Source organism: Ammospiza caudacuta, chromosome 4 (assembly GCF_027887145.1).
Source record: "Ammospiza caudacuta isolate bAmmCau1 chromosome 4, bAmmCau1.pri, whole genome shotgun sequence".
In the NCBI taxonomy this organism is placed as follows: domain Eukaryota; kingdom Metazoa; phylum Chordata; class Aves; order Passeriformes; family Passerellidae; genus Ammospiza; species Ammospiza caudacuta.
Window position 1 is genome coordinate 6,722,111 of NC_080596.1, and position 23,315 is coordinate 6,745,425.

Sequence of the window (23,315 nt, forward strand, 5' to 3'; positions counted from 1 at the left end):
AATGATGAGTGAACAATGTGTCAGATGTGTCACTGGTGAAAATACAAGCCTCTGAGATGAACACAAGATCTCATAGTCCAGAAAATGCAATGCTCTTTTAAAGCAAATCAAATTCTCTTCTAGACAGAACACTAAACAAAAGTGAGAGCTCCTAACTGAAAGTAGAAAGTACATTTCAGTATTGGAAGATCTATTTTTAATCTTCTTTCTGACCACATTTTGTAAATACGCTAAAAGCTAGTGCAGAGGAATGGAAAATAATTCCTAATTCTTTAGACCAACAGCAGTGATGTAATTAAAAACAACTATGAATTGCCCCAAGGAATAGGCTAGGAAATCTGCTAACTGTATCCTGATTTCTAAGCTGCTAGTGTCTCCAGCAGAACTGAGACCAACATGTAAAAGTCTACTTTTAGATCTCTGGGCTTTCAGATCTTTTTGCCTTGGAAGCCCCTTCTTTATTCATCTGCCAACACATGGTACTGTGATCTGATAATTTCTTTTGGTTTTTCACTCCTATTCCTGTGTCTCGAGTCTCCATGTATTGCAAAACTCTCTGAAGTTTTGAATTTTTTATCCATGTTCAGAATATTGGTCTACATTTCCTGCAGAAGCACCTTTCTTTTCTACAGAGCAAATTTCAAATGGAGGCCATGTGAGTAACTTTTGGATACTTTCTTGCTGCCAGCGCTCTCAGCTTTACCATGGAAGTTAAAGAACCAAAAAATTTAACCTTTCATCCTAGGTATTTAGAAATACCTAATTCAGGTGCTAAGGACCAAATCAGCAGAACCCTCACCCTGATCCCAGTTATAACATGTTAATATGGATTAACTCCATTGTTATCTGGATTGTACAGATTTTCTCTATTAGCATAAGTGAGACGGTATATTCACAAGAACTTTTTTTTCTTGTATATTCATTTCCATTTCCATTCTCGGTCAGATGAAATGATAGCTCTGAAATCAGCCTGTCACTTATATAATTTGAAAAACCTACTTACTATAGAGCTTGAAACCATACTCCGCCTACACACACGCACTCCTAGTCGAATTAACCTTCAAGTCAATGAATATTTAATTTTTAAATTATTTTCAGCATCTCATCTCCCCACAGTAAGTGTTTACTGGATAACAACAAAGTTGATATGGTGCTAAATTCTTCAAGGCACAAGAGACGGAGTAAAAAGGGCTACAGACCAACTAACTACTCCTGAATACAGAAAGCCCAAATCCAAAGATAAAAAGATTTTGTCAAGTGTTGAAATGTAGGCAAAACGTAAGGACATAGAAACTCAGCAAAGATATAAAATGTTCTTTCCTATCTTGACAACAGCCCTAAAAGTGTGCTATTAAGGAAATTAAAGCACTGGAGGCCACAATGATACATTATAAACAGATCAATAGCCCAAAATGCCACAAGTATCTTCTTTCCAACATATTCAATAGCTAAACACTGACCTTTATCAAGAGGTACAAAGAGGTAAGAAATAATCTGATTCATTTTGTCTAATGCTATAAACCTAAGAGCAACAAAAACAAAAACCAAGCCAAGAGATACTACTTAGGTTTTAAATAAGCTCAAGACTTTCTTTAAAAGCAGACAAATGAAACAAAGCAAAATCAAACCCAACCCAACTGAAACCAAACAAAAGAAAACAATGAACCTAGAAAATGTTGTGTTAAAATTCCTAATCCAGCAATCTCAAAGCATTTTATAGAAATGTATCAGTCAGACAAAAAATTCACTTGCACAGTGAATTCACTTCCTCACATCCAGGTTCAAATTTTGACAAGAGCATATTCTATTCCTTAGACTTAGTTCACGTTCTTATGAACTTCTATGAAGTTCAATTCATTTATTTGTGTCAGGCAGAGGAGTGGTTTGATGCTGTCTCATTTCTCTGCTGAGTGCCCTACTCATCTCTTGGTTACATGGCTTTGGGGCTCTCCCCTCTGCCTCCATGGCCTCCAAATGGAGTTCGGCACAAAATTTTAAAAAATAAGATTTTTTCCATTATCAAATTGCTATTTTCTGAATGATCTGACTGCAGCTGTAAGTTCTAGCCTTGAATACTAGATTAGATATAAACTGTTATTTCCACTATTTTGATGTAAAACTGTTTAAGGGAGAATAATACCACCAATAACTATAACAGGGAGTAAGAGGATGTACCTGCATTGCTGGGATTAATTGTGTCATGTTAATTTCCCTATTGAAAATATTCATTGTGTTTCTTTAAAATATTCATTGTGTATTCTTTAAAATATGAACTGCAGTATATGAATAATAAGAAAAAAAGGAGTACTTCTGTTTCCATCTGATACCAACAGTTGACTTACAAACTCGTGAATCCCTAAGAAAAGCAAGTCTTGCAAATAACTGGTGTATTTAAAGGATTTCTAAAAGGCTTTAGAAAAGAGATTTTATTTAGGCATATTTCAGCTAGGGTTTGTGTTTATTTTTATGTCTGCTTAGGGAGGAGTGTTATTTACACATTTTTTGAATCTATTATTTATGTATTAGCTCTCTGTGACATGAATAGCATTTCAGGGAAGGGCTGATCCTGGTCTAAAGAAGATATGCAAAGCTAAATATCCATGTGTGCAGAAATCTGATTGTTGGGATTTATAGTCAAAGCATCTTTCCTTACCAAATGTTTTCAGAGAGGCTGTAATTCCATGTTATTGCACAGGACAGCAAGAGAAACCCTTTGAAGTACAGAAATCAACATAGAGCAACTGTGAAAAGCAGTAGCAATTACACCGAAATTGGTGGTTGGATAAAGCCAGACCATTTTTCTATGCCTTTACATTTAATCCAAGACTGAAATTCAGATCGATTATTTCTAGGTTTACAGAAACAAAGCAGAGAGTATGTTTTTTTGTTTTTTTTTAAAAGACTACAATTTGCTTTCTATTGAATTATTTTATTTTTCTCCAGAGATGTACACTGACTACCCATGAGGCTACAGTATACATTGGAGAGGCTATTCCCTGATGTTACAGCTTACATAAAAGGAAAATGTTCTCGCCTTCCATTCTCCTTTTAGCTATCCAGGGCAGCCATATTTTGTATGGTACCAAGCAAGAATACTGAAAACATGATAAAAGCAGTGGCTTCTGACTTTCAAGAGAAAATTATTCCAGTCAGAAAAACCAGCTCCCAGCACCACTCTAAAAGATCGTAGTAAGAAAGTGCAAATCAACATGATCTTAAGACACAATATGTTCCTTTCAGTGGGAAAATGAAAAGCTATCATTTTACATTGAATTCCCTAAATAACCTTGCTGATGGTATTTTTTCAGGTTTTTTTTTTAAGTATTTCAGTTCTACATGCCAAAGGAGATGGGCTGCTGATTAAAGTTGTTTGGTCATACACCAGCAGACTGAAGGTCTCCTACTGCTTACTTAAACTGCTCCCTCACTTTCTCAAATGCATGTCTTCATTATTTTGACTTCATCTGTAGCTTTGTGTAATAAAAAACAAAGTCATTTGTCTGGTATGTATTTATATCACTCTGATACCAGTCCTCTGTTTTCACAAATGGGTTTTCAGTGTGTCATTTCCGTGTATGTTACCATACTGCACATACCCAAGTTACCCCAAAATAATTATGATGACATGCTCATCCTAATATAGAGCTGGAACTGCATTCCTAATGTGGAGCTGCTTTTCAATATATTATCTGTGGAACAACCTTCTTTGAAAACAGTAATACAACAAATTATTTGGCTGGTACTTTATTAATGCTACTTACAATGTCTGTCCACCAGAAAAATTCATGTCAGAATAATTAACAATATGTGTCGCGACTCATTAGAATCAGCACATGAAACTATTGCTACTGGCAACACAAATGACACACACAAGTCAGCCAGTGGCAAAGACATGTCACTTCTTCTAATCACAGGAGGGAGGGACATGATATCTCTTCTGATCAAAAAGTGCTTTCTCCATTTAAATTTAGTACTCATGTTGATTAAATGGTTTTCCACTTTAATCTGTTTTAATCAGATAAAAAGACTTTGTACCATGTACCATGTACATGAGGCAGTACCTATAACTGATGCTCAAGAGAATGCAGAATACAAGAAGAAATTATGTTTGAAAACCAGAAAGCTTTGTAATAAACTGCATAATGAAATAGTATATACATTTATCATAAATAATAAAAGCAGCATGAACATATGATACATTTTATTAAATGAGCAGGGTGTTACTGAAGGCAGAGAAATACTACCCCTTTCTTGAGGAGGAAAAGTAAGATAGAAATAAGAAGCTAAATGTAGCTTCCTCCAAAAATGTCATAATATTATGTGCAAGAAAGCATGATTATACCTTTTCTAAGTAGATTATGATTTCTGTACATACACAGTTCTTGGGATTGTAGGAACAGTCAGATCACATCTAACTGGTTATTTAGTCTCACAGGCCTCCTGTACAGTTGCAGGAGAGGTTTTTGCATGCATAGTTCTGTTACACAAATATTAGCCTGTGTTTCTTGCTGTAAAGGACTGAGGTCATGTCTACAACAGAAAGTTCTTCTGGCAGAACTCTGAGCTGATTACAACTTGTACACATTGCACTGGAAGGAGAGAGAGGCATACTTGCTGAACTGCCTTTGCCAGTGCCAAATACCCTCTATTTAAAGGTCCATTTTGGAAAAAAACATGAGGTATACACACTTTCTATTGACCCTAACCACTGTGCCAAGCCCAATTCCTCAGGGACCTCCTGAAGCAGGTTCTGAGATATCAACAAGGAGTTCAGGTTCAAATTCTCATTAATTCCCTTTTTTTCTAGCCCGCCATGGTTTTCCCATTCTTTGACATTCACATTTCTGTTGTAGATTTCCATGATACCTTTTCATGTTTCTGTTCAGTTGCTCAGCCAGAAATAGGGCCACAGAAATATAAATTGCATAGCAGAGCCTGCTTACATACAAAACCTTCCACAGGCTCTACTCCCAAGGCAGCCAGTGGAGCTGTGCTGGACACAGGGTGGAGCAGCTGATGATGGCACTGCATGGAAAGGGCACAATGTCCTAGACATCTGATGCTCAGCACAGCACAACAGAGCAGCAGGAAGCTAGTGTTAAAGAATGTGCCACGTTATTATACTGCACTACAAACCCAGGAAAATCACCAGTGATCCCAAATTTCACAAAGGTTAAAATGTCCTCTGGCACAGAGACACTGGTGACAGCAGATGGAGCTTGTTCATTTTGCAGCCCTCAGTCCAGATGTTGATTCACTTGGGGCAAGAAAGGCCAGGAAGTGAATATAATCCTCCCACAGCATTGCTACACAGGCTCAATCTGCTCTGGCACAGCACAGTATCCTCACAGACATATGGAGGCACAGCCTCCCCCTTCTTTCATACCCAAACTTTGGCTCTGTCTGTCCAAGACAGTTACCAAAGGCTGAGATGGGGTGGATAAGCCCAGCATGGGAACAGATTGTCAGTCAGGTGTGCCAGGACTGTCGCAGGAGGAACAACAGGGAGATTTGAAATCATTTTGGAAGAGGCAAAAGTGTGTGGCACAATCCAGCCCAGCTCACCACATTGTGCCTCTGAGCACATAGGGACAGAAGAACAGTTATGCTGGCCCAGATAAAAGCTCTAACAAGACTCATACTTTTCCGACAGTGATCAGCAACAGATGCTGAGAGAAGAGTAAAAAGGAGAGGAGGCAAGTGTTGGCACTTCTTCTGAACATCCTCCCAGCCTCAGGACTTCCTAAGTCAAAGGTTTCCACATTGTATTTCATTGTCTTTGATTAATTGCTTTTCCAGTAATTTGTTTTTGCTGTTGTTTTTGAAACCCTGTAAAATTTTACTGTCCACAACAAGTTGTGGTAAGAAGTTCTACAAATTTTTGGGAAGTTTCCAAGGAACTAAATTAATGAGTTTTCTTTGAAGAGTTAAATAATTCAATCTGATGCTCATTATATTTCACACTGAAGGCAACAGCAAGAAATTGCTCAGTACTTCTTGTTTTGTAACCATATGGGACCTCATTGTCTTACAATCATAAAATCATAAAATTGTTAAGGTTGTACAAGACCTCTAAGATCATCAAGGCCAACCATTAATCCAGGACCACCATATTTACTTGTCCCCAAGTGCCCCATCCACAGGACTTTTGAACACTTCCAGACGATGATTCCATCACTTCCTTGCACAGTTGCTTCCATAACTGACTTGGCTTTTGATTTTTCATAACTCTGTTACGAACAGAGTAGAGAGGATGGTAAGAGCCTGTAAATATGTACAAACAGGAATGTCATACTCATTAGCTTGTTCATTATTTGAAAGTAAAGTTAAATTGGGACAAACAATGTGCAAGCAGCAATACCTTCAGACCTCATGAACTTGAATATTAATACTTCAGCTTATCACTAACATGTGTGTGAAGCGTTTTCCGACACAGCCTCTATTTTGTCCCATAGGCCAATGTATATTACTTCCTGTTACTTGTCTTATTCATGAAAGGCCTGTTACACACCTCCTACAGCTTTCATCATTCTTCTAATATTTGTCTTGTACTTTCTGCTTCTTTTCAGCCACGTTGTGCATTAACCCTTTGTGCTTTTTCTTGGACTCAAGAACTCTCAGACATCATTTCATGCAGCCCCACTTCCTACTAATTACACTTGAGAAGCATGGGGGGGTGTAAGCTACCCTGCTTCTTCTGATTTTCTAATCAAGGTCTATTAGTAGGGGACTCTGACTTTGAAAAATGCAAATATGCATATTGAATAAAATATCAAGGGAGGAAAAATAAAATTAACTTGGTGAAAATTTGAAAAGGGTTATATTTGCTTTGGGGCTGTTCCATAATTTGAGACATCACAAACATGAAGGCACTTGTGAGAGTCTCTGGAGAGGTGTTTGTGAGAAGAGAAAGGACTGTCAGAGTGGCACCAAACTACTGAAAGGAAGTAGGTGGAGATGAGCACTGGCTGCTAAATGTTGTTAGCCTGCCCATGACTTGAATGTGGGTTCTTGCCATGGATTCTATGCACCAGCCCAGATATCTCTGATTTGAAGTCCTCCTAGTTATCTGAAGGGTCCTTTTCCCTCTCCTGAATAAATTCATCATTACTGGGTGCTGCCAGCATCCTTCTTTTCAGTCTGAAATGGTGTCCTCTCTTACTTTTGGCAGCGGCAATCCAAACAAGGCTGGAACTTTTTTGGTAGCCAGAACAGATATGTTTTGGAGAGAAGCACTAGATTACCCTTCGTTTTACTTCATTTAACGTCTTTAGCTGAAAGTGTTGTTGTTTCTTGTCATTGTTGAATTAAGAATTTTGTCATTTGCAGGGGCAGTTTTGCTTTGGAGACAGAAAGCTGGTTTAATCAACAAGAACTTTGGACAAAAACTTTACAATGCAAGCTAAGTTTGAGAAATTGCTATAAAAATTACTGAAAAAAATCAATGTCCAAAAGTAAAATCAGAAAAAGGAATTGTTTACTGTGCTGCAGATCATGACTGATCTTCTAATGCTGTGTTTTGTATTAAAAAGACATTTTTGTTATGAAGATACGAATAATACAAATGTTTATTTTTTTAGAAAACCGGAAATAATAGAAAAACAATCACATCACAATGGTCTTCCATGCTTTAGAAACTGTGCCATAAATACTCTAAAAATTAGGAAATTAGGAATTAGGAAATCAACATTTTATTTGTTTTACATGATACTGCCCACAACAAAATGTGCCAGTTTGGGAATGTAGTTCAGAAAGTCACTTGAGGTAGGAATCCCGCCAATGATTGCTGTATCAACAAACAGAAATAATAATACATATGCTTGTACATAATTAGAATAATTTGCTTTATTTCTTAAAACACTGTTTCATTCTTATGGATTAATTGATGGGGCAAACATCCATTACATATAATAATTACTCGACCCTTATTAATCTGAATGTATCTCCTCATTCTTCACCAAATATATACATGTCTATCACAACCTCACTGAAGGAGCTGCTAAATTGAGCCTTTGATAACCTCAAAATAATACTATTTTTAACTTCCCTTCTATAGCTCCTCCATTCAGTTTTCTGGTGTACTCCACCACCATCTTCCCTCTTTGTAAAGCAAGTGTCCTCTGCTTGACCTTCTGCTTCTATTTTGCTTCCTGCTTGCTGGTGCAGTGATTCACCACCCGGTCTAATCTCGGATTTACAAATGGGTTGATAGCCCACAGTCAAGGAGATGAGGCAGTAAAAAGGACTGCCAGGGGAAATTAAATAAACTTGGAAATTATCCATCTTTAGAAAGTGGTGCAAAACCCCTTAATCTCTATCACCCCAAAGAGTTTTTATGGCAATAAAAACTCTGTGTGCCTTCTATGTGCCCTCCTACCTTTCTTTAAAAAAAACCTAAAAATTAATACAAACAAAATAATGACATCAATAAACTTACCAGAAGAAGAAGGACAGCCCCTGACATCAAGTAGAAATGGACACTCCAAGAAATAAGGGAAACTCATTAAACCCATTAAGGACTTTTGCAATTAAGAAGTGGTATGACACAGGAGGTACCCCCACAATGTGATTTTATGAGAAGCAAAGAAAGGAGAGGTAGAGAGAGGGAGATGCATGTACATGAGATTTTAAAACAAACCCAAGGCAACTAGTAGGAGAAAAATTATCAAACATTTCTATTAATATTCTAGGCCTGCTAAAGGTATTAGTGCAAATCAGTCATATACCCTTGAATTTAATTAATGGCATATTATTGACAACAGCTTATTGTGAGTCCATCTGCCCCTTCTGCTGTAATTGGATGGCCAAGAAAATAAGGAATTGTTTACCAATAAAATTGAACAAGACCCATATTTTCTAGAAAAAATTTATGGGAAATGCATGTGTCATTTCCCTGTAAGCCCTGTGTCCAATCTTTCTTTGGCCAGCAAGTGGTATCTCAGCCTTTGCTTCTGCCAATGCTTGATGATGTCATGATATTTTACCACAGGAAAAAGAAAGGCAAATTAGTGCCCTTTGGGAATTTCTGGTATGCACATACGTACAAGCCACTTTTGACAAAATGCTGTACAATCTGCTTTTGGAACATATCTAGCATCTTTGCTAATAAGGCTTTGACTTCAAAGGTACCTACACAGAATTTTCTTTCCTACCATACACTTATGCTGTACATTTCGCTCCTTGCTAAGATGTGGCAAGAAGGTATAGCATCTACAAGAACTTTGTTTTTTCCTCCTCCTTCTGAAATTCGTATTTGGAACTTTATTAAAAAGAGGGACTTGGTTTTACTTGTTAGCTTTCTAATTTTGACTGACTGGAGTGACTTAATGACCCTGGGCACCTGTGTGCATTTCCTGTTATGCTTCAGTGCACTTCAGTGATAGAAGTGCACATTAAAACTCAGTTATTTTGAATTCCTGCGTCTTCCCTGAACACCAAATACTACCTGTATTTATGCTCTCCCTCCCTCCCACAGAGAGATAAAGAGGCTTAATCTTCTCCTGGGCTCTGCATGATCTTCTTTTATCTCCTTAGCTGTGTTCCATATAATGAAAGTGACATCACAGGGTGGCTTTTTGCCTCTTCTCAAATTACTTTCAAATTAATTAATGCCCTAAGTTTAGAATGTTTAGAAGGATTTCAATTTTTACTTTTACTTTTACAATTTTAGATTGCATGCACACTTTTTTATCTTTTTCTTGGGATGTGTATTTTTAGATCCCTGACCTTTTGGATGTATGATTCATGCTGATTTAATTTTTTCCAGCTGGTCCATTTTCACTTAAATTGATACAGATGTTCTGAATCAGATACTTTTGCCATTAAACCAGTCATTGCACACCTGGGATCTCAATTTTTTATTGAAAATAAATTTATTTTCTTCTCTATTCTCTATATTTATTTCCCAAAATGTCTGTAGAAACCTCTCAGGACAAAAACCCAGTATAAAAAAAAAAGCCCAAGCACCTGCACACTAATGCCACCTGTGACAGATCAAGAAGTAATTCCAAATCAGATAATGCTATTTAATTTATCATGCAACTTTTAAGAATCATGCACATAGTCTATTTATTAATGCAACTAACTAAGATTTAGTATTTTGTGCATACATCAGACTACAATGAGCTTTGCCAAAAATGATTCTATGTTTCCTTGGGTTGTATTCTACACACATAGCTCTTAGATACACTCTCAAAAATATTAACAAGCACATCCATCAGTAGCTGAGCATTCAAAAAGTAAATATCCCAGCATGTGATTTGTCCATTGAGGTGCTGATCTGAGCTTTTGTTAGGTTTCTTTCATATGTAGAGCTTGGAAGCAAAGAGCATTTCCATGCTTTTACTACTGAGCATGTATCCTCTCGGTACTCTTATTTCGTCATGAGAAAAAAAGACCATCTCCCGCCCTGGTCCCCTCCCTGAATTTCTCCTCTTCCCCTCCAAAACCTACAAAAGCACATAGGCTCACTCACAGTTCATGAATTTGACTTACCCTTAACCTTGGGAGGAGCGATTCCATATTACTTCTCTACTCAGAGAGTCACCTGTTTACTCTTGTATTTTCTCCATTAAAAAGAGACTCATAAATAGTTCTTGTCCCTTCCCATAGAGGAGAGATTATATTTAATATTAGTCCCCAAATATTACACTAAAAAAACCCCAAAGTTTGACTGCTGAATGTGTTCAAGAGGGCTGCAGTATGGACAAGGCCAAGCAGCTTAACAAAAGCATTGACTGATACAAGACAAGGCTTAAAAGCTTTGTGCAAACACAAGGGCAATGTCTAGGACTTTTAGCACTGAGCTTTCAGGCTCCATTTTTTGAAAAATCCTAGAGACTTGCCAGAACTTCAGCAGTAAAATTAAACTGAAATCTGGGAGTAGGATGAAAATAAAAAAAATGGAGATATTCCCTGTGCAAATGTAGCATCACAATATTAATAGCAGCTGATACTGGTGTCGACTGGAGCTGTATTTCATGTATAGTTCATAAGAAAGATGGAATTCTGGAAAATAGGGAATTACAGTAAAACACATCAGCTAATAAAGAAGTGGTGATGGCATTAGCATAAATGACCCAGGATGATTGCTGGTGAAACAGCTAACATGAAAAACTTTCTAATACATCATTTTAAAGATGATAATACAGAAACCACTTCATATTTGCAGTGATATCCTCAGTTTACATGTATTTTATTAACTGAGAGACTTGATGCTTTGTGAATCGTAAGAAAGATTATTCTGATTTCATCAATCAGAATCTTTGCCATAAAATCTTAGCTGGAGACTGAATTCTGCTGTGCCAGATCACTCCCAATTAATTAATCAGTAGCCCTACAATTAAGGATTCTAATTAACAGATTAGGCCACAAAGGGATTCCTGCCTTATCAGCCATTTATGCAATTGTTTGCTGCACATCGAGGAAAAGGGCTCTGCAGGTTTGCTGCAGGTCCCCAGCACAGATGGACAGGAGGAGGTGACACAGTTTGACACTGAGAGCATTTTCCTCCCTGCGGTCTCTCGAGGTAGAGTGATAACTCCTGGGAATTCCAGTGCAGCAGGTGGGCTTTCCTGAAGCAGCTGGGAGGCAGCAATAGTCTTTCCTAGCTGCTCTCAGGCTGGGACAGCAACACTCTCCTGATTTCCATTGCTTAATTGCAAATTGATGAAAAGCAGCCTGGGTGGCTGGTGTTAGTAAGTAATAGCATTTAGCTCTTAGAAGAGGACTTAGGGTAGGATGACAACTTCTCCTTCACCTGAAGCTTCAAAGGTTGTTACACCAGAATGAATGAGACAGCAAAGCTGAGTCATGCATCTTTAACTCTTTAGTGTTCAGAGTAGACAAAATGTTTGCATGTTTACAATGAGCAAAAAAACCACCAACCAAACCAAACAAAACAAAAAAAAACCCACAAAAAACCAAACCACCAAAAAGCAAAAACCAAAACAAACCCCACAAACTAAAAGTACAAGAGTTTCCAGTGGGTGAAAATAAAATATCAGCATTTCTCACAAGGACAGTTCAGTGATTCACATCTGGGCAGGGATCAGAAATGCTCAGTTAAGGATCTCATTGCCATTACAGCTTTGTCTCACTGCATTCCATGTGAGAAGGTTTAGATGCTATAATTCATGGATTAAAGCAAAATGTGTAAGGATAAATCACAACAGAGGAAGATAAATATGGAATTGTCTATATTTGGAATAAGTAGAGGAATTTATGTCTGGAAAAAAATTCATTTCTGTTTTTCATGCTCATTTTTGTGTCTTCCATTTCAATTCTGTTTGTGGTCACATTGAAATAAAAACCCTTTATAGTAAAAATTTCAAAACCATTTGAAAAAGAAAGATTTTTGTGTCCTGAGTTTTCAGTCCTATTTGGGATCTTTTCCTTCTGTTTGCAACTACTTTGCTATATAGCTGCTGAAATTCAACCATGTATTTTTAACATTGAAATAGTAAAATGAAATTCCAGAGGTAGCAAAGAATTAATGGGAAATGTGCTTAAATCATAGTGTGTTTAATAATAGTTTTAAGGGCTAAACTTTCCCTAGTTTTCTGTGGGTAGTCAGCATGAAGTGTTTCTGTTTCCTTAAATTTCCACAGCAACTTGCTCCCTTCCTCGTGTAAGTGGACTCGGCGGATAGAGCAACATCCAAAAGACTGGCGAGGAGTTGCAGGCAAAGAGTCACTCCACACACAGGTCAATAGCACAAGAATCCATTGAGGGCTATTCAAAATAAATAGAAAGCTGTTATTCATAACTCAGGAACCTTCTCAGCAACACACAGCTACAGGATGAGAACACTGTCCATAGAAACACCACTATAGGCTTGCCATGTTCTTTTGGTGCTGACATGGGATGTTGAAGTAGACAGACCTTTGATATAGAAATGGATAATCCTAAAATTTTCTTACCTCATCTGTAATAAATGACATGGACAGTGGTGAAAAGTGTTCAACTAGTGAAATATTAAAATCACAGGAGTACATGGATCCCAATTTATGTCTGTAATCCCTTGTTATCTACATAAATCCACAATAAAGATCAAAATGGAAAATCAGACCAAGATCCCATATTAAGTTTTGCAAGTATAAATGGAATGGAACTAAGCAAACCTTTTATTATTAAAGAGATAGAATAAGGGAGATTTCTAAATCCAGAAAGACAGTTGTTTCACCTCTGAAGATGTTTTTAAAGAATAATGTATTCCTTCCTTCCAATTTCTTTCCGTGTGTATTTCTAAAGAAGGCCATTCTGCAAAGAAATACAGGTTATGAGTATACTGCACAGCAATCTTGTGTGACAGGTGGACAGAAAGTCAATTACCAAAAATTCACCTTTAGGATCTGAGAAGTGTTATTGTGTATGTGTGTGTGTGTGTGTTTCATTAATCAAAGAGTTGTAAAGTGTGTTGAGGGACTTGATTTTTAAAACAAAACACAAGTTAAAACTTGTCATAAATTTGGAAAGGCAGCAGCATCAAATCAAATGGTCTGATTAATTCTACAAAGGCATGAGTTCTTTAATCTCTCTGAAGTTCATTTCCTCGGAGAAAAGCCAAGCTTAATAAGAAAAAAAGGAAGAACATTGGTGGTTGAAAGACCTAAAACCCTGCATGGAAGAAGAGGGCAAGAGTGGAAACACCTGTCTGTAATGGTAAGTGTCCTTAAGCTCACATCATCTCAGTAATATGCTCTGACATCCTGTGGTGTAGGGGCAGATACCTAAATTTGCCAAAAGGCAGTAAGACTTTGGCAGATTTGGACTTTCTGGATCTTGCTGATTAGTAGAAACAGTGTTATTATTTAATACAGGTAAAGTTCTGGTGCAACAGCTGCACCTTGTCATCTGGAGGAAAAGCAGTTCTGGTCCATCATTTCAGTTCAGAACAAAAACACTGAAGCAGTTATGACTTGCATAAATTTGGTTTCTCTGTGGACCCTAGGCAATTACCAGTAAGGCCATGACAGCGAAAATGTACTTGTCAGAATATTCCTTTAATTACAGGTTATTTGAGAAATTGATTAAATAACTCCTCCATTTTGTTTTATATGCTAACCAGCTCCAACATGTTTGGTTTTATAAGAAAGTATTTCCTAAATCTCTCAGAAAAATTACTTAAGAGGCTTTCTGTAGTAACTGGGATCTCTGCTGTCTGGGGGTAACTTGGGAGACACTGTTGCCACAGTTAACGAAAAAAGGAATGTTTGCTTAGCCACTGGCTATGTTTTTGTAGTAATTGTGCAAACCTAAGTGGTCCCTTTCATGCGCAGGACCAAGATTTTACAATTTAGTTCCTTTCTCAATTTGATTACCATCTCTAACCGAGAAAAGTATTATATTTTGTTCAAAGACTTTATCCCATGTTCTGACACGATATTTATCTAGGCATTTACTAAAAATGTTAAGGACAGCAGGGTCCACATAATTTAGACTTGATTCTCCTCAGCCTAAGACAGCACTTATATCTGTGAAAACCTGCAGCCTCTGAACTGCATGTTTATTCCACCAGTCCTCCTTAACAGGCTGTACATTTCACCATCACCTCCTTATAACTCAGAGACCGTGAACATCACAAGAACCTTTAGCACATCACTGTATCTTTTCCCACACCATGAAAAGACAGGAGAAAGAATCTGTATATCTGAAACTTGGTTTCTAAATACACATCTCTACCCTTCAAAAATATATTCTACCTCGACAAATCTTTCTGAGTGAGATGCTAAGTAATAAAGGGTGTAGGAGAAAAATTAAATTAAATGGGGCTTAAGTACTAAATCTGACACACTTGGATGATTCCCCAAGGAACATGTTATGTTTTTTGTCCCATGTGAAAGGAAGCCAAAGTTAATTATAGAACATAGCACTGGGCAAGCAAATAAATCAAGCTTTGCACTGCTGAATTCTCACATCTGCAAATTAACAGCTATGGGTCTGTTAGTGTAGACTCTTCTGTTACACCAAAATGATACATGTAATAGTTGTTTATCTTAGGATAAGAAGATATAATAGAATTTTCAAAAAGTGCATTTCACAAGAATTCATAGCCAAGGGCATAAATCACCACCCACAGAATGTATTAGAATGAGAGCATTAGCTCAATATGTAATACTTCAAATGCCCACTCACAGTATCTGTGCAAAACCAGCGCATACAGCACGATACAGCAGCATAGCAGTGCTGCAAGTATAATTTCTATTACAGAGGCTGGTGAATGCATTGTATCCTGTATCTTATATCTGTAAATATAATGGGCATTTGGCAACCTACAGACATAGGAATCCTACAAAAAATAATATATAACTATACACATTATTATGTCTCTGTGTGTGTGAGACAGTGAAATAAAGGCAGAGGGAAAAACATGCAAATAATCTTCCGAAGAGAAACTTCTCCAGAAGGTAACACAAAAATTTCCATGAACAGAAGCTGTGACAAAAGCCTACAGACCCTGTAGCATAGAAGTGGTTCAGTCACTTCCACATGTGCAAGCCAGGCTGATTGAACATTCACTTTGAAAGATTAGTTTCAACAATCACAGTGATCAGTAGCTTCTATGGTTCATGCACTTGGAAAAATGGGTGGCACACCAATTTTTTTTTTTCTGCTGGCCAGCAGTAAGCATGTTCAGGCAGAAAAAAAAAAAAAAAAACCAAAAAACACTACAAGCACAAAGAAACATCCAATCTCTGCGTGTTTCTGAGGCTAAGTACTGTACCAGACAGTTTATATTGAAATGTTCATCACAGGACTCTGGTGCAAGTTTCATTTTCCCTTATTTAAAAAGCAGGTACTATTTACTTTCTGCTACTTCACTTGGGGGGGTCTGTAAAAATCACTCATTAATGGCAACACTTTGAACAAGTGAAATTCTCTACAGTGACACCAGCACTATTATTATGGGGAGAGAAAGGCACCACCTGAAAATAAAATCAGGACCAGTTTTTCTTTCCCCCCTTTGAAGACTGGGAGCTCACATCTAATTTGCACTCTGTTTTGTTGTTTAGCTTTATTTCTCTCTACTTGGCTATTATCTCTCCAGATCAAGTAGGGCGGCATCATAACTTTCAGGGAGGATTCTCATTACAAGGCATTGCAGGATTACTCCAGCTTTATTCAAACTAATGCATTTAGCCCCAGTGCAAAAAAAAAGAAAACACAACCACCCTATTCTCCCACTTGCAATCGTACTCAGGAGCTTTACTCCATAGATTTGGGGCTTTCTGGTTTTTCCTTTTTCCTATGTGTTTCATTTGACTACAGCACAGAGTAGCCTTCTCTAGCCAGCCAGCTTCTCCTTTAGCAGAGGTCAGCTGTAATACATATGTAGTGTTATCAACAGGATTTGTACAACACGCAGGGAAAGTCTCTGCAGCCCAGATTCCATCAGTGTTTTTTACCCGTATTAGGTAAGATTAAAGCCAGCCACGATAGCAGGCAGAGGAGGTGTTGAATTGTGCAAGGGCACCGCTTGACTCTTTGTGGAGGCTCACTTAGCACCTTTCTGTTTCACTTAACAACTTTGCTGGGCTAAATCCAGACCTGGCTAAAGCCATTCATTACACAGCACTCAGGCACAGATAAAAGACAGCAGCTCAATGCCAGAAGAGTGCTCTCACTGAGATAATGCAGCAGTAAAGAATTAGAAAAACCCTCAGCATTGCTCCTTCACAAATCATTCCAGTCCTGCTGCTAATACGAGTGGTGCAGAATTAGGCCACCAGTGAACATCTCCAGTGAACAGCACACTGTGAATATCCTCCGAATATCCTGAGTGCACGGATTAGCACACAGGAAAGCCACTGCCTGCTTTGGCACTGACTCCAGTTTGCTTAAGCATGTATCATGGACTAATGAACACTGTATTGGTGGAGATTTTCCCCTTTTTTTCTTTTTTCTTCTCCGACGAGCTGAACACTAACTGGATTGCATCAAAATGACTAAAAAACCAGGACTTTTATATCAGGGCACTCTTTCAGTAGCAGGTCACACAAATTAGAACACGAAGAATATAGATTGTTCTTGGTATATTCCCACTGATTTCCAAGGATTTCTTTGTGATTTTAAGGAGAAAATGAGAAACATAGCTAAGAAAGTAATCCTAGAGAAAATCCCACTAGATCAATACTAGGTACTCCTATGCAGTAAGCCATCAGCATCTGTCAGTGTGATCTGTGCTTCTTATTAGCAGTGGCTGAGCTGCATGCAGAAATCATCTGTTTCCCTAGATGATCTGGATATACAGTTGATATATTTAATGTGAATTATGAGGTAAATAGCTGTCTGTTTGAGAAAAAAAAAAACACAGGAAAAAAAAAGAGGCAAAAATCACATCTAAGAAAAGCACTGCACAATCCATTTATTAATTTGCTGTAATGTAATTGGGTCTCACATCATTAGCAAGAAGAGTTTCTGTGAAACATTTCAGCTTTGAAACACTGCATAAAAAGATCAGCATGTGATCACTCTCTTATCTGGTTTCCATTATTCATCTACACATTAAAAAAATGTTTTGATACAAGACAAAATGCAGTTCCCAGCTGTATTTTGTCATGAAATGGCTTTCATAGCTCACAGCTCTATTATTAGGAAAAGATTCTCAGCAGCTGGGTAAATACATTTTGCTTTGTTGATGCTGACTGTTAATTTTGCATCTAAAGCTTGCCAATGTTATAGAACTATAAAGCTTCAGAAAATGCCATTGATGGGAAGCGCAGTTGCTGTGCTACGGATAATTCATAGGCAATAGATGAAAAGGACCATGTTGGGTCCTCTCATGAAGTATTCCTGTTTTCAATATACACAGTCAATGACCAAGAAGACAGGTAGGCCCTCAGGTGCTCAGGTAGATTTTGCAATATAAACGGCAAACATGCATGGGCTGCTGGTGAGGCTGCAAGCAATTTTTAAACACCTTGATTTAAATAGTAAGTTTTAACTTCAGAAAAGGATTGCCTGGAGAAGTTGTGGATGCCCCATGCCCAGAAGTGTTCAAGGCTGAGTGGGATGGGGCTTTGAGTTGTCTGGTCCCATGGAAGATTTTCTTGCCCACAGAGAGGGTGTTGGATCAAGATGATCTTTCAGGTCCCTTCCACTCTAAACCACTCTGAGATTCTGTGATTCAGCATCAGCCACTGTCCCTTTGAAGTTTTAAACACTGGTACTAAGAAAGAAATTAAATACATGATGAAAGTTCATTTACAAATAATTTTCCAGAATTGGTATTAAAATAAAATTTTCATGTATTAATCTTTCTCTGCGGCACTTTAGTGGCTGGGCTTGTACCTAGAAATGTCTGCATGTACCTCAGACATTTAGAACATATCTCAATGGCATGAGGTATTGGTGGCAAGGGATACCAGCTCTATGGCTGAGTTTAGTTCAGGAATGGAAACAGCCCAGCTGTTAGTGTGATCCTACAGTCCTGAAGTGGAACAGCTCTGCTTCCCACTTCCCCAAACAGCCTGGGCGGACCTATGTAACTGAAAGCACAATTTCACACTCTGTGTGCACAAAGCGTACTTAGAGGAGGCACCATTACTGAAGAGTACACAGTCAAAAATACTCAGCTCGGTTATCCCTTTTCCCCCCGCTGCACTGTCTCCTCCTCACCATGTCCAGCCCAGTGCTTTCTTCTGCATTAGGATGATGTCTCTTTCTCTCTGACTCCCTCCCGCACTACACAAGAGTCCCTCTTGACACTCAGACCTTCTCCCACCCTTCACATGTTTCTGGCATGCCCATTAGCTTTTGTTTAGGATTTTCCTCTGACAAAACAGGCTGAAGAGCCCTGGCACAGAGACCAGTCTTAGGGTAGCTTTGGATAATCGCCTAAACTGGCAACTAATCAATTTGAAAAGAAATAGGAAATGGAAAGAAAGATCACATAAAGCCCAGATTTGGGCTGATGACATTGCTGTTAAACTGAAGCCAAATCATCTCAGCAGCTGCAAAATTTCAAATCAGTTGCAGTGGCTATAAACTAAGTCACAAGACGGAAGGAAGGAAACATGGAGAACCAGAAAAGATGAACTGTTAAGCTGCCTTTGCAAATACAGTTTGCCTTGATGTTCCAGATTACTAACTTGGATTATTTGTTCCCAAGTGCTGGGATTAATCAACGCTTTCCATTCACAAGTCTGAATGAAATGTTCTTTCCATAGCCCTTGCAGAGATGACATAAGAGTACACAGAAATATTAATAATGGGAAAGTCAATATAGTCTTTAATCCACAATAAAAATATCCTAATGTATCATGGTCTCCATAGGAACTGCACAAAATCTGGAGTTTGTATTTTGTATAACACAGTTCTCTGTGTAACTGGTGTTACCAGTGTGGAGCTCAATCTGCAGCCCTGGCCCTGAGCAGTGGACATGTTGGATGGCCCAGAAAGGGGAAAGGGTATGCAAGTGTGCTCCCTTCCTACCACTCTCTTTAAAGGAGCAGCTGAGTAAGTGAATCTGAAGCTGAGGAAACCAGGGCTCCAATTTATGAGATAACAGTGACCTATCCATTTATGAGCTAAAGAAAAAATAGAAAACACCCAGCTAGATGCTACACTTGTCCATATATTTGTTCAGGTGTGGGTCTGATGTTATAGCTTTTTCTGCTATTTTATCTTAGAATCTTGCCTTGTCTCTAGGGTAAGCTGAAAGGAAAATGCTCTCCAACAGTTCTTTTCCTAAAAAAAGGGAACCACAAAGGGCAGCTGTTAGCAAATGCCTAAACCTTTTATCAAGCACTGAAATACCACTGATGTTCTTGTGATTCTTCTGCGTCTTCTGCATCACTGCCTCTAATGGGTACAAGTCATCATGTGACGTCTGAGTTTTCTTCACTGGTTAAGAGCATAAGTTAGTGCAAAATAGGCATGATAGAAATCCTCCACAGTTACACCACCACAGAATTTTTGCATGCCTTTGTGTCACTAGCACAGCTTCTGAGTCTTCTCTCTACATATAAAAAATGGGAATAATAAGTCTGTCTCAGCAGCCTAGCAGGGAAGCTGACAACTCCCTTCAAGACTAGGCAGTGCTCAGATACGGAAAGTGTACTGATAGATAAATCAATACATTCAAAAGATATAAAAAGATAATATCTTGTATGGTAAATTATAAATCTGAAAAGATTAAGTGATACATTCAGTGTGTTTCCAATGGGCCTTTATTTTGCTGCACTGGAGTAAGCTAATCATTCATCTTTACTTGCTGAAGCTACTTGCACTGTAAAGCTTTATCTTCATTAGGATAATGGTAGAAAAATCAGACCTGGCAGTGTTATTCTCCTTTAAATCTTCCTGTCATACTGCAAGTAGAATAGCACCAAAAATTAAAAGGAGACAAGGGAGGAATATAGATGTAAAGAGCAGAAGAAGCCATTTTTATTGTCAGTGAGAATTAGCTAGCCAACCTTTCTAACCACAAAGCAATTTAACTTAGCCTTTTGCTGCATCCATTTTCTCTGATTAATTTTTATGATGTCAGACTTCTCATCCCTTGGGGCTGGAAGTTTGCAGGACATTATGCAAGTCTTTAACCCAAGGCCCTGTCTCTGGCTCTCTGGTGATCTTCCAGGTGCCAGCAGCTTGGAGTCCTGACACTTCTCAAATGTGCAGGTGATAATCTGACAAGCGTGGTTCCTCTCTCTATGAAATGTGCCATAGCATTAAAGTGAGTTACTGCTCAGCATTTAACAGCTGTTGGCTTCTCCTGACAGCATTAATACAACATCAGACACAGAGATATTTTGAGAGTGAGAGATGTTTTTAAGCAATTGCAGGTCTGCGAGGTTTCTCTCAAAGGTGTTTATTTAACCGGAGCTCACAGCTGCAAAACTTAAAAAGAATGTATCCATATACAAGCAACAGCAGTAGCTTGAGTCATTTGCACACAAAATGACTCCACTTGACGTGAAAAGGTTTGCATTTTCTGACTCCCCTTACAGGAAGTCTAATCTGCTGCCACCAACACAAACAAGCTTTGTCTGTTTGAAAAGTTCATTGCCTTGTTACTATGACCAAGCACAACCGAGACAGCTGTTTCATTCCTCTGTGTTCCAATGCTTTTCCGTAAAATCACATCAAGTACTATTTACAAAAAAAGACAGCTTAAAAAAATAAAGCTGAAAATAACTTTAAAAAGTCAAGGATACATTTTTTTTTCTTTTGCAATATCTACCTCCATCTGCTACTTCTAAGTCTAATGCTCAGGAATAAATTAACCAGTCCAGAACACATGTATTCATAAACTGCCATGTAAATGATGTAGTTGTGAAATTATTCATCCTAGTTTATTCTTTTTTTGCTCCATTTTTACAGTCTGTTCCTACAATGTTTTCCTATGTTTTTGTATGTATGAATTTTATCCAATTCAACTTTCCTGGCTGAATGCCTGAGAACAATCTACTAAGTCAAGGTTGCATACCTTCTTACCCTGAAAGCATCTTCTCTATCTACTTACAAATCAGGTCAAGATGCAAAAGTGAGAGGTTGAATTTGATGACAATGGGGATTTCCGTCTGATGCTCAAAGTTGATTATACTTCTGGTTTTATTTCAAGACAAGCATAAGAAGAACAGTCTATTTTGGCAGGACAGGCATAGCCCAAAACATGGCATGTTTTAATAGACTATTTCGTATGAACTGGGAGAAAAATGTGAGAATAATAATTTGTAATGTTTGTACTTAAGAAGGTCTGTGATGGTGACCCCTAGATAGAAGAGCTCTTTGATGTTCAGAATTGAAGCTACTTGTTACTGTGCTAAGACAATCCATGTGCAAGGGCCAAGAGCCAGATGCACTTGTAGATGATTCCCACTGATGTCAAGAACAGGAACAGTCCTTTATGAGCCGAGACCCTGGCAACCAACATGAAAATCACATTCTACAGGAATGTACACCAATTCAGAGATTTTGTCATGGCATTACATTTCCTTTCAAGTGTAACTTTTGACTTTGGGAGGGAAAACCTAAGCAAGCAGAACAACATTTCCCTCCAGTAAGGGGTTTTATATATTTTGCCTTGATCTATGTGTCATGTTTCAGAAGGAAAAACCTGCCTTACAAATTCTAAACATATTGATAAAATAAACCATCTAAGGAAGTTGTTTATATGCATATAAGCTAGCCATCCAAAAATCTTGTCATACTTGACTGCTTTCTGAATATAACATCATTCCTGCAGATGGTAATCACACTGCATCATGATGCTTGTTTTAAAAAGTGCTTTTTTTAAGGCTCTGGGCACGGCAGAGACTCACACACATTTGGTCAGCAGAATAAAATGTTACCTCTAAGTTTATTTTAACCCAAATTAATATAATTGGTGGGATCATTTACAGCCTTATTCTCAATGCTCCATGTCTACTCAAGAGAAGACGTTTTACAGTTTACATTTGTGATATGTTAGTCAGTTATTAATTCAAAAGCAGATGTTAATGCTCATTTTCATACCCTAAAATCTTCTGGGTTTTGTCCTTAATAAACCTCCATGTTTGGGGTTTTGGTTTTTTGGTTGGTCGGGGGTTGTGTTTTGTTCATTTGTCAGTTTTTATTGTTTTTGTTGTTGTGCAGGGTTTTTTTTTTAAATAAGTCTCTTATACCCAGAGCACTAGATTCATATTTAGGCTTAAGCCCATCCACCTCACTGGGTCTCAATGGGATTTTTGCCTCAGGTAAGACTAGAAGATTCAGACCTGATGTTCATGTGTTTTGACAAAAACATCTTCACACATTTTGAGTTCTTCAGTGCTGACAGTATTGATATTTTTTTCCTGCAGTCAACCAACTCAGTGCCTTGAATATTTAATAATACAGGTGACACGAGGACTCATTTTCTGACTCATGTAAATAACACAGTAATTTAAACCAAATCTTCCTTCTCTACAGTGTATGCAATGCTAAATGAATATAGTCTTTCTCAAAAAAACCCCATAAACATTGCCAATAATATAAAAGAAACTAGAATAAACTGGACATTTGGGAAAAAAAGATCCAATTGTTCAAATTTAGAATATTTTGCTGCCACCTTTTGGAATTTAATAAAATGTGCATCTCAGTGGTTTGTAACAGGGATAAATAATTTAGCCCTCAACAGCAATCACATTATTAGAGAAAGTATATCTGCATTTCTTCTTCCTTCCTTTTAAAATTTTAAACAAGTATGTTGAGTTTCACCTTTCATCTTCACAGAGAGATGGAAGAGCATAGATTCAAATTTAAGGCTTTCACATGTGAAGAAAATATAGCAAAAAAATGGATGCATCAAACATAACTCTCAATAAATGCCATGATTAGACAGCAGATCAAGC